At 35.9% G+C, this 13,250-nt stretch overlaps 1 pseudogene; it reads left to right on the top strand.

The window, feature by feature from the left end:
* Nucleotides 1–8,325: 8,325 nt before the first annotated feature.
* Nucleotides 8,326–10,666, top strand: LOC142535351 (oxoglutarate-dependent flavonoid 7-O-demethylase 1-like; annotated as a pseudogene).
* The last annotated feature ends 2,584 nt before the right edge of the window (nucleotides 10,667–13,250 follow it).

Here is a 13,250-nt window from a genome sequence, read left to right as displayed (position 1 = left end):
CCCGAATCAAACCGAAACTAAACTGAAATCTTCCCAACTTTTTATCATATTTTAAAAACACTATGAAGCTCATAATACCCCAAGACTAGACCCAAAACTCTCGGCTATTAATTAATAGCATACACCAAACTCTCGGCCCTTTCTTGTTACGCCACCTCATGCACTATCCTTTCTCCTATCTCACGCCTCCACCCTCAACTCAAGACACCAATCATGAGCTCACACACCAGGGACTTAGATCAGCACTTAAGGTACCCAACCGACTCAAACCACCGCCCCCATGCACATCCTACCAACCAATAACCGAGGAGTAACCCCAAGCCCACTATCGTGTCCCAATGCGCCTCTTCTTGGTTAGAACGAGCTTCCTGTCGCACCAGCATGTTTCAAGCCACCCCAGACCCCCACTCAGCCCCATCAGGGCCTGGTACAGAGCAGGAGAAGACTCTCGCACAGCTGTGGTAGCAGGATGGCATGTATCGACCCTTCCCAAGCAACACACCCAATCGGCACTCACCAAATTCAACAAAACCCAACCAACCGCACATACCGGCACTTAAACCTTACCAACCATGATCTGCACAGCCCCTTACCATCTTAATACAGCATCCCCATGCGCCAAGACCAGAAAATGTGAGTGTTAAAACACAAGAATACATTTTACACATGAAAACCGAAAAACCCACACACACATGGTTGGTTCGAGAAATCTCATGCATGACACAATTATTTCAGACATAATTCACGTGAATGATGCAGCAAGAATGTTACAGCACGTGCCTGATGATTAAGCTTGGACAACCGATCGAGGGACAAATGGCCGAAGGAATAAACGCTTAGCTTGAAGGAGAAAATGGCCTCACCGAACTTTGCAGTAGCAAGAATCACGAAAGAAACTTGTGAGTGGTGGAATGGACGGCTGTTGAAACGTAAATAGGTTAGTGGGAGTTTAGGGAATTAACTAAGGGTCCATTATTTGGTTAATGAAGTGGCCGTGTCCCTTGAGCTTGCTGCTGCCAAAAGCCGAGGTAATTCTACAAGAATTTGGTGAATATCGATTGTGGGGGTTACGGGGAGGTTAAGGGGTGGAAATAGGTTTAATTGTAATGTTAATTAAAAAGATTAAAGGCCCTAATCTTGGTAATTAAGGTTTAAAAATAATATTTAAATCTATTGAGTTTAAAAGTTGGCTCGTTAAATTCAAATACAATCCCGAAAAATATTTTATGTTAAAAGATTTCTTAAAATATTAGCTGAAACCTCGAAACGTCTCCCGATTCGATAAAATTTGTTTACCATTAAAAATTCAAATCCTGCGGGTAAAAAATACCCAAAAATTCCCATTTTCGAAAATTACAATTTAAAATACTTTAAATTAATTTATAAAAATAAATTGTGTAATAAAATAATTTTCCTGAAAATTCTCCGGCCTCCACTCCTCGTTCGAACGTGAAATGCACCTAGAAACCCTAATGCGGGTACTTTTAAAATTTCAGGGATTAAATCCTATCATGCATGAATTATGCATGAATTGCATCAAAATAATTAAACATGTATTTAAAAGTAAAAATCCTAGATTGCATGCACTTAGGTTACGCGAATTAAATTTCTGGACTTTACAGGCACCGATTGAGTTGAAAGAGTTGAATGAACAGTTGGAAGATCTACTGGCCAAGGGGTATATCAGACCGAGTGTGTCTCCTTGGGGTGCTCCAGTACTGTTTGTTCGAAAGAAAGACGGTTCAATGAGACTCTGTATCGATTACCGTCAACTGAACAAAGCAACGGTAAAGAATAAATATCCCTTGCCTCGCATTGATGATTTGTTTGATCAGTTACAGGGTTCATCCGTATATTCCAAGATTGATCTGAGATCTGGATACCATCAGCTGAGAGTCAGGGATTCTGATATCTCGAAGACTGCATTCAGAACCAGGTATGGACATTATGAGTTTATTGTCATGCCATTTGGTTTGACGAATGCACCGGCTGTATTCATGGGGTTGATGAACCGTATCTTTCAAAGATACCTTGACGATTTTGTCATTATATTTATTGATGACATATTGATTTATTCGAAAAATATGATTGAGCATACTGATCATCTGAGAACTGTGTTGAAAATTTTGAGGGCTGAGAAATTGTATGTTAAACTGTCGAAATGTGAGTTTTGGTTGAGACAGGTAGTATTTCTGGGACATATTATATCCGGAGACGGTATAGCTGTTGATCCCAGTAAGGTTGAGGCAGTGATTTCTTGGCCGAGACCGACATCAGTGCCCGAGATTCGCAGTTTTATGGGTTTGACAGGATATTATCGTCGATTCATCAAAGATTTTTCTAGTATTGCCAAACCGATTACACAGTTGACTCAAAAGAATCCTCCATTTGTTTGGTCTGAGGAATGTGAGACCAGTTTTCTTGAATTAAAGAAAAAACTTACCAGTGCACCGATTTTGACGATTCCATCAGGTACATGTGATTTTTTGGTTTATTGTGATGCATCTCATCGAGGATTGGGTTGTATACTGATGCAGCGAGGGCATGTTATTGCTTATGCCTCGAGACAACAAAAACCACATGAGAGTCGTTACCCAATTCATGATCTTGAATTGGCGACCATTGTCTTTGCTTTGAAGATATGACGACATTATCTGTACGGTGAAAAGTTTGAGATCTATTCTGATCACAAGAGCCTAAAGTATCTGTTTTCACAGTCCGAGCTGAATATGAGGCAACGAAGATGGCTCGATTTACTGAAGGATTTCGATTGTGAAATCAAATATTACCCAGGAAAGTCCAATGTAGCAGCTGATGCACTGAGTCGAATGGTATGTTCCTTATCCTTATCGACGATAGGTGTCTCGAATTTGATAGAAGACTGCTGTTTGTATGGATTAGCTTTTGAAACAGATTGTCAGCCTTTGAGATTATGTGCAGTTCGAGCTGAACCAGAATTGATAGTGAGAATCAAAGAGGCACAGAAAGTTGATCAGAACGTACAAAATTCGATTGTTATGGTCAGATCTGGACATCAATCGGAGTATCAGGTTCATGATGGTATTTTGTATGTGAATAATCGTATTGTTGTGCCAAATGTTTCAGATTTGAAACACCGAATATTGACAGAAGCGCACAGCAGTCGTTTTAGCATTCATCCTGGTGGCAGGAAAATGTATAATGATTTGAAGACACAATATTGGTGGAAACAAATGAAATCTGATATTACTGAATTTGTAGCCAAGTGTCTGAATTGCCAACAGGTGAAAGCCGAGAGAAAGAAACCAGGAGGATTATTACAGAGTTTGTCCATTCCTGAATGGAAATGGGATCACATTTCCATGGATTTTGTGACGCAGTTACCGAGATCCTCCAGAGGCGGTGATGCGATTTGGGTCGTGATTGATCGATTGACCAAATCTGCATGTTTTATCCCATACAAAATGACATACAGATATGACCAGATGGCCGATATTTATGTGCGAGAGGTAGTTAGATTGCACGGAGTGCTGAAGTCGATTGTTTCAGACCGTGATCCTCGATTTACTTCGCACTTCTGGCAGAGTTTACAGTAGGCTCTAGGTACAAAGTTACATCTGAGTACCGCATATCATCCCCAGACTGACTGACAATCAGAGCGGACGATTCAGACATTGGAAGATATGCTGAGAGCTGTAGTGCTTGATTTTAGCACTAATTGGCAAGATTCCTTGCCTCTGTGCGAGTTTTCGTACAACAATAGCTATCAGACGAGTATTGAGATGGCTCCATTCGAAGCGTTGTACGGAAAAAAATGCAGATCCCCTCTTTATTGGGATGATATCTCTGAGATTCCTGAGATTGGACCTCATATGATCAGAGATATGACAGAGAAAGTGAAGCTGATTCGGAAAAGAATGAAGGCAGCACAGGACCGACAGGCCAAATATGCCAATGTTCGACGACGACCGTTGGTATTTGAGGCAGGAGATCGAGTATTTCTGAAGATTTCACCTTTCCGAGGAGTTGTCAGATTTGGCAAGAAAGGGAAATTGTCTCCACGATACGTTGGTCCATATGAAATTCTCGAAAAGATAGGAGATCGTGCCTACCGACTCACCTTACCGCCTTCATTATCAGGAATACATGATGTCTTCCATGTATCTATGCTGCGGAAGTATCTCCCCGATGATTCTCATATTATTCAGCCAGACGAGATCAAGCTGGATGAGACATTGAGTTATGTCGAAAAACCAATTCGGATTATCGATCGTAAAGAAAAACAGCTCAGAACAAAGACAATTCCGCTCGTGAAAGTGCAGTGGACTCGTCATGGCACTGAGGAAGCTACCTGGGAGACTGAATCATACATGGGAGAGGAGTTCCCAGAGTTATTTTGATGATGTGAGTCTGTTATTTTAGTTTCTATTACTTTGACTGAGTTATTGTATTGATTTGATGGCATTTGATATGATTACCTGAGATTTCGAGGACGAAATCATATCTTAGGGGAGGAGAAATGTAATGCCCGAGATGTGAGCTAGTAATCAACAATTATTAATCCATGATTTGATGTATTTATAGAAGACCGAACAAGAGACGTTGCGATTCGATTTTAGTTGCAAAATATATTGTTGGGACAGCACAGACAGTGCACCCGCAGTTCAAAAGACAGTGCACCCGCGGTGGTTCATAGGAAATTTCTGAAGAGATACAGAACGGTCACCGCACCCGCGCCATAAAATCTACCGTACCCGCGATGTTGCTACAATAGAGGCACCGCACCCGCGGTACAAAAAGCACCGCACCCGCGGTCGTTCTTTCTGAAATGTTGGTAGTGATTCAGTATGCTCAGCGCACCCGCGGTCCAAAGGTAGCGCACTCGCGGCGAGACGTGTTTTGTGAAAGGACGAGCCACGTAGCTTTACCATGCAACTGATGTATATAAGTTGCAATTCTCTTCATTTCCTTCGCAAGAAAACCGAGAAAGGTTCAGGGGAAAGTTGTGAAAAATCCCTACGCTTTTTGTGAAAGATGCGCCCGTCAGAATTTGAATCCGACTTCAGTACTGTGTTCCTATCAACGCAGGCTACAACTGAACGTAAGTTGTGTTATGTTTTGATAGGTTTTGAAATTATGATGTTGTTGGAATGGAATACACTTCATATATGATGTTCTTGGCATGTTAGACATCGTAGAATCGAAGTCAGATTGAGAAACATATTGATTATGGAATTGCTATGATTTTCTGATCATATTGATTTGGAATCGGACAGATTTGGATTATGAATGAATTACAGATTGTATCGGATATGAATTATGATTTGTAATTGATGTCTGTTGATTTGATATTGATGGGGATACTGAGATTGTGCCGTTATGCTGTTGATTTGACTTAAATCCAAATTAATCAGATTCAGTGTTGAATTGAGAATAGATCATTGATATTATGATTCTCAATATGTTGTTTCAGATTTACAGAGACAGTCTTGAGTTCAGAACTGATATTGCTTCAGACCGAGACTACAAACGAAAGGTATAAGTCAATGTGGTATTGAGACATCGACTCAAGTGGGATATACTTGAGTTTCCCTAAATCACATACTTATTATTATTATGTTCATTGATTTAAATTGATATGCTTGTTCTATTGATTTATAGAAAGCACGTATTAGATGAGTATTAGATGAGTGATCTTGTGACAGAAGTGCCTGATAGTGGTGGGATCGCCACGAGCACATTGCACGATGTCACAGGATAGGAAATTGGTGAAAACGCCAAAGTCTGTGACGGTCAAGACATTGGATGCTTGGTTATATCGACGTGGATAGAATCGAGTTTCTTCTATTACTGTTGGTCGATATGGAATGCCAACGTCTGGAAACCGGGATCCCTAGACTAGGATTGAGTCTAGTCTGAGCCGTGGAGTCACGAGTCTGATTTACGATTTCATATTGATTATGTTTCAGATTTTGATATATGTTACTGATAATTGTTACATGCTTTTACATTGTTTATATGATTGCATGTTCGTTGATTTTTACTGGGATTATATTATCACCGGAATTATCCGGCTGTTGTCGTGTTTGTATGTGTGCATGACAACAGGTGGGACATGATCAGGGTCGAGGAGATGACAAGAGATCATGATTAGAGTGGAGACCACAGACTTTAATGTTGCTGTAGATAGGGTTTGAACACTTGATAGCTAGTTATTGAACCTTAGTCTGTATTGGATGTATGCTGTACAAGACTGGTACCTTATTTTATACTGATATGTAAACTAGTATGATTTCCATTACGTTCTGCATTTTAAAAAAAAAATAAATTTAGACCCTATTTATTATAATTGATTAAATTGTCCCAATGACGATTATGAAATTGCCGTCCGGGTCCCCACAGTAATTCATTGTACCAAGCTACCTCATGAAAATTTGTTCCTTTTTTTAATTTTAAAAATTAATTACACTCCTGTCAAAAAATTAAAAAATTAATTAATTACACTGACTCGAACTCGATATTAATGAGGCTATTATTAAACTAATTAACTAATGGGCAAAAATTTGTGTGAGACGATCTCACTGGTCGTATTTTGTAAGACAGATATCTTATTTGGGTCATCAATGAAAAAATATTACTTTTTATGCTAAAAGTATTACTTTTTATTGTGAATATCGGTAGGGTTAACCCGTCTCACAGATAAAGATTCGTGAGACCGTCTCATAAGAGACCTACTCTTAATTATATAAAACATCGTGATTATGCTAACTTTTTCATACAAATGTTATTTTCTCAACAAAAAAAACATAGATTACTCATCATATTTAAGCTGTGTAACGTGGTGATTTAATTTTTTGGGGTTCTTTTATAAACCAATCTTCTTAATATATTTTTCGTATTAGTTAATATAATTTCCTATTAAAATAGAATGCAAATCCAAAATATTAAGATATGAAAAAAAGTTTACGCGAGCTAACTACTTAATTCTAGCTAGCCATTATTTTGATAGTAAGTCTCTTGTGAATATATAATATTACATATATACCTATCAATTAGTTTCTCTTCCATTTTCACTCGCTGCCTAATTTAATTTTGTATGCATGCATGTACGCAGTAATTATCGAATGATCACTAGTAATCCCAGGTACATTGAATAAAAATGGTGGATATCATCAGGGGTGGGCAATCGGGTCGGGTTTTTCGGGTTCCACCCGACCCGAAACCCGATCGGAGTGCAACTTTCGGGTAAAATAGGGTAAATAGTCGGGTTCGGGTATTACCCGAACCCGACTATATTTTAGTCGGGTCGGGTTCGGATATTGAATCGGTACCCGAATTACCCGATCGGTACCCGATTGTTTTTAAAAAATACATTATGGGCTTATAATGACCGGAAGACTTGTACTTCTACGATATGGGCTTAAAAAAACATATGGGCTAATGAATTGGAAAACACCTCAATATGGGCTTATACTTCTACGATTCTCATTCCAAAATTCAAAAAGGGAAAGTATCCATACCGTTTCCTGCATTGATGAAAAACACCTCAATATGGGCTTATAAATTGGAAAACACCTCAATATGGGCTTATACCCGATTGTTTTCTCAGGTTTGTTTCCTGCATTGATGAAAACATGAATTATTGGTACACTTTATTTTTGTTTTATGATGTTCATTTTTTTGTTAATAAATTTACATCTTTTTATGTAGGTGATGAAATATTCCAGAAGATATTTTGAAAGTCAAACAAGAAGTTGATTCTGATTTTTTTGGTGAAGATCTAAGTTGAATTTTCAAGATTAGACTTGTTAATTTCTTATATATGCATCTAAATAGTTTATGCTCGATTTAAAGATTTGTTAATTATAATACTCATTCTATGTTTTGAGATAAATATTTTTGTGTTTAACTTTTGTAGACATTCACGAACAATATTATTTTGATAAGCTTATTTTCTCGTCATATATTATTTGGTAGACACAAAATTATAAAATGTTATTTTATCAAAAAAAAAAAACCCCGAACCCGACTTTATCGGGTATCCGAAAAGCGGGTAGTGTCCAGAATCGGGTCGGGTTCGGGTAATGAAAATGCTACCCGAAAAAATCGGGTACCCGACCCGAACTACCCGAAACCCGAAAAACCCGACCCGTGCCCACCCCTAGATATCATGACTCAAAAAGTAAGAATATAAATAATAACGATATCAATTATAATCACTTTACGAGACTGAATATATGATATATTTTAATAAAAAAAAATTGTCCATCCACCTTTTTTCCAAGTTGCAAGGAAGTGAGCCGCCACCATAACTCTACAAATATCTTCAACTTGTCCTCAAACTGACACTTCACGGTATTTAATATAAACAAAGACTTTGAGGACAGAGGATTATCCAGGGTAGGCATGGAATCAAAGTTCACGAAACTCGGAGGTTCGCATGAGGTGCCTAATGTGCAAGAACTGGCCAAGGAGATATCGACCACAGTTCCGAAAAGATATGTTCGTTTCGATGAAAATGATTCGATTTTATCCAATGTTTCCCCGTCGTCTGAAGTTCCAGTTATCGATATGCACAAGTTGGACGGAGATTCAATGGTGGAGCTTGGTAAGTTGCATGATGCATGCCAAGAATGGGGTTTCTTTCAGGTATATATGTTTTATTTGATATTTAATTCACTCATCAGTGAATATTTCCTTGAAGAACTTGTATATATATAATTTAGTTCTTCTATTTACATCACAATATTCAAATACTTGTATCACCTTGCCTTAAAATATAAATTTATCACGAGTTTTTCTTTTTCTTGAAATATATATTTTCATAATTAAATGTTTTTATAGCTAGCATCAACAAGATTTGTCGTTGTGTTATTTATATTTTGAGTTTTTTTTCTCTCGATTTTTACGCAACTACGAAAGCTATATGTGAAATAGTTTTGTTATATTGTCTATTTATCGTGTTCACCAATAAGACGAGTCTCACCTATTGGATATATATGTTTCATCACGTCTAATAAGTGGGTGTCACTTCATTGATAAACACAAAAATTAACACGGTGAGTAACGTAACAAAACTATGATATTCAATGTTTTAAAATATTATTATCTGTTATGCTTAGTGATTTTTATATCATTCTTTTATTTACCAAAAATATCAATTATTGCTTCTTCTTTATTGTATTTGATCTCTTCTTTTTTTGATTACTTATAAATTTATCTGGCAATTTTATAAAAAAAAACATTCTGATTTTTTTTAAAGCGTTTTCTAATAATTTTTTTAAAAAAAATAATTTTAGCATCCAAATAACTATTTTCTTTTTTTTTTAAAATAAAACTTGTATCTGTGTATTGTTGTTTGTAACATTAAAAAAAAAAGATCATGTTTAAGGTGCTTGTTAAGGTTGCTTTTCTCCCCCTTTTTGGGTGGAATAGGATTAACTTTATCAACTTAAGCTATGGACGAAGAAGATTAAATTAGAAAATTGGTTTTCATGATTCCATATTGGGATCGTGTTTATAGGTTCTATCAGAAACCATAAACAAAAAGTGGATCATCAATTAATTTTTGTCAGTTAAATTTAGGGAAAATGGAAAAAACGTTAACGGACATGTTTCTTTAAATTTGGAATCAGTTGATTAATCATGGGGTCATCTCTGGAGTGGTGGAAAACATGAAATTGGAAGTCCAAAAATTTTTCGGTCTGCCGATCGAAGAGAAGAAAAGGTTTTATCAAGAAATAGGAGATGTAGAAGGTTATGGACAAGCTTTCGTGGTATCAGAGGACCAAAAGCTCGACTGGGCGGACATGTTCTATATCGTCACCTCACCAACAAATTTGAGGAAGAATCACTTAATCCCAAAGCTTCCATACACGTTCAGGTCACCGTTTTCATGGTCTACTCGATGGATCCCTATTGTGAAAAAATTAAACTAACGCTGTGCTTTTCGAAAAATTGTTCAGGGAAGCCATAGAAGCGTATTCCGAAGAATTGAAGATCCTAGCCATGAAGATTCTTTCCCTGATGGCGAGAGTTTTGAAAATTGAAGAAGAAGACATGAAAATTCTATTTGAACGGGGCACGCAGGGTATGAGGATGAACTTCTATCCTCCATGTCCACAACCGGAGCTCGTCACGGGACTCTGCCCTCACTCGGACGCCATTGGCCTCTCAATTCTTATCCAAGTCAATGAAGTTGAAGGCCTACAGGTCAAGAAAGATGGGGTTTGGATCCCTGTTGTTCCTCTTCCTGATGCGTTTGTGGTCAACATAGGAGATATTTTGGAGGTATACATCACGTAATGTGTTTCCAATAGAGATGCATACAAACAAATGAATTTAATGTTTCTGAAGCAAGGTAACTACATTTTATATGTATATACATATCTATATCTCGACAGATTGTGACGAATGGTGCATACCGGAGCGTGGAGCATCGAGCAGTTTTGAACAAGGAGCAGAGAGGCTGTCCGTGGTCGCATTTCATAGCCCAAAAATGGAAGGTGATTAGGTCCAGCTCCTAGCCTCGTCACCGCGGAAACTCCCGCAAAATTCAAGAGAATCAGCGTTTCTGATTATTTCAAGGGACTGTATGCTAGAGAACTGGTGGGGAAATTCATACTTGGACTGCATGAGAACTTAAAGTACTCAACAAATAGATGTCTGCAGCATAGCCCTCAAACATGTATTACGTTTGATTATGAAAAAAGTCTGCCAAGATAAATAAATTGACTTTGTAATAATCCTAAAGAATTTGCCAAAATTGACTTTAGATAAATGAAAGTGAATGAAATGAAATTATTTTTAATAATCAAATAATTTTTAACTAAAAAATAAAAATAATAACTAGTCAAAAGATTAGTATTACTATTGTAAAATTGTTATAATACAAAAATATTACTATTAATTTAAATTTTATTATTTTTATTAGGATTTTATTAATTTAAAATATTTATTTTATTTATTAAAAGACACTATCATTCAACAAAATATGGAAGACTTGCTTTTAAATTTCCAACAACATAATTAAATGTGTGTTCAGTTTTATCAGACTGGAACCTTTATGCAGTCGTTGATTCATACAAAAACTGTTTCTGTATTCTTTGGATTTACAATTATTTTTTCGAATTAAATTCAATAAAAAAACGTTGAAAATCTGGAATATATATATATATACATTTAGTACTTAAATAACATATAATAGTAACATATTTTAAAAGTTTTGTACTGAATTTTCATTCGAAAAAAGCTTTTCGAAAAATTTATACATATTTGAGTACTCAAAAATTATATATTAGTGTCAGATATAAAACATTAATTCTGAAATATCGTATATTTGTTTCAAATTTCAATATTTTGTACCGAATTTCATTCGAAAAGACGCATGTGGGCCCAGAGAGTGCATAAACATTTTTGGGTCAGTCAGTGACTGTCGGAAAATAATCGGTCTGAGAGGCTGAACAAACATTTAACTATTAGACGAGGATTTATTATCATTTGTTCATAAAATATCATAATAGTTATTATTAAACAATTATTTATTTCATTTCATTTATCGTTATTATATATTATATATTATTATTTTTAATATGATTATTAACTTATTATTTACTTGTCACCGTCTTAAAAGCATCGTGATTCCAATGTTTCGATTTGAAATTATTATAATATCAACAACGGTGGATATTTTTCGAGCCATGTCATCAAAATATCTTCTCCGTTGAAATATTCATCATTGCACACCATTGATTTGTGTGCCACAACAATATCCGGTACAAATTTGTAACCGGATATTGTAATTTTTTTTAATTTCTTAAAACAAGCGTGATGAGCCGCGCTTGTTTTTGGGTCGAGTTTTTTTTTTGTGTCGAGTTTTTCTTTTAGAGTTTTTTTTTGGGTCGGGTTGGGTCTCGCCAGCTCTTCACAATTGTGAATAGCGAGCTTGGGTCTCGTGAAGATCTTGCCGAGACCAAAGCTTGGGTCTCGTGAAGAATTGTGAAGAGGTTGGGTCTCGGCAGCTTGGGTCCCAAGCTCGTCACTTGTGAAGAGCTTGGGTTCCTAAGCAGTTTTATTTTTTTTTCCACCTTTTTTATAATTTATTTAAATATATTTAATTATTATGTGAAATATAAATGGACAATTGAATGGAATATGTACAATGTTTTTTTTCTCTGATCATTAAGAACGTTGGATTTTGAACGTTGGGTAATATTCAAATTTAGTCTATAAATACATAAGTTTTTACGAATTAAAATTCATATTTTCAACATCATACATACATATTTTCTCACGAAAAAATTTTGGAATGGATAATAGTTCCAATAATTTTTTTAATGATCTTTTGACTCTCCAAAAATATTATACTAAATAATAGATAAAAGTAATTAAAGTGGTTAACAAGATTTTATTAAATGAAAAAAATATTAATTAAAATGACAGTGAGACCCCTAAATATTTGGTTGATGTGATATTTGATTGTGAAACATGAGATATTTGAGTACAGAAATATTTGATTGATGATGTGGATTTTGGGGTCCACAAATATTTGGAGGAAATATTTTTGTTATTATGGATGAACTATTAATATCAGGTGGAAGAGATATTCACCGATTAGAGTGGGGCCTATGATATTCTATGATTGGCTCTCAACTTGCGTATTATGTAATGTCTAACGTGGTCCTATTGAGACTAATCTTACATATGTATCTTAATTGGAATTATTACACGTAGTTTTTTTATTTTAAATTAGGCAAGATATCTCTATTTCGTAATTCATTGTACCAAGCTACCTCATGAAAATTGTTCCTTTTTTTAATTTAAAAATTAATTACACTGACTCGAGCTTGATATCAATGACCATCCACCTTTTTCCCAAGTTGCAAAGAAAGTTAGCCGCCACCCGTAACTCTACAATATCTTCGAAAAATTGTCGGAAAGCCATAGAAGCGTATTCAAAGAATTGAAGATCCTAGCCATGAAGATTCTTCCCTGATGGCAAGAGTTTTGAAAATTAAAAAGAAGACATGAATTCTATTTGAACGGGGCACGCAGGCTATAATGTCCCGAAAATTTGAAAGTCCACGGGAACCACATACATGCAACTTATTAAATTTCTTTGGTATTTTATTAAGTTGTTTTAAAGCAGTAAATGCATGTTTATTTTATTAATATGTGTTTAATTATTTTATGCATTTTATGCATAATTCATGCATGACATGATTTAATTCACGAATTTTAAAAGTTCAAGCATTAGGATTTTAGGTGCATTC

Source organism: Primulina tabacum, unplaced genomic scaffold, assembly GCF_025594145.1.
Source record: "Primulina tabacum isolate GXHZ01 unplaced genomic scaffold, ASM2559414v2 Contig967, whole genome shotgun sequence".
NCBI classification, from domain to species: domain Eukaryota; kingdom Viridiplantae; phylum Streptophyta; class Magnoliopsida; order Lamiales; family Gesneriaceae; genus Primulina; species Primulina tabacum.
Note: the sequence above shows the minus strand (reverse complement) of the source record. Positions and strands in the feature narration are given on the sequence as shown.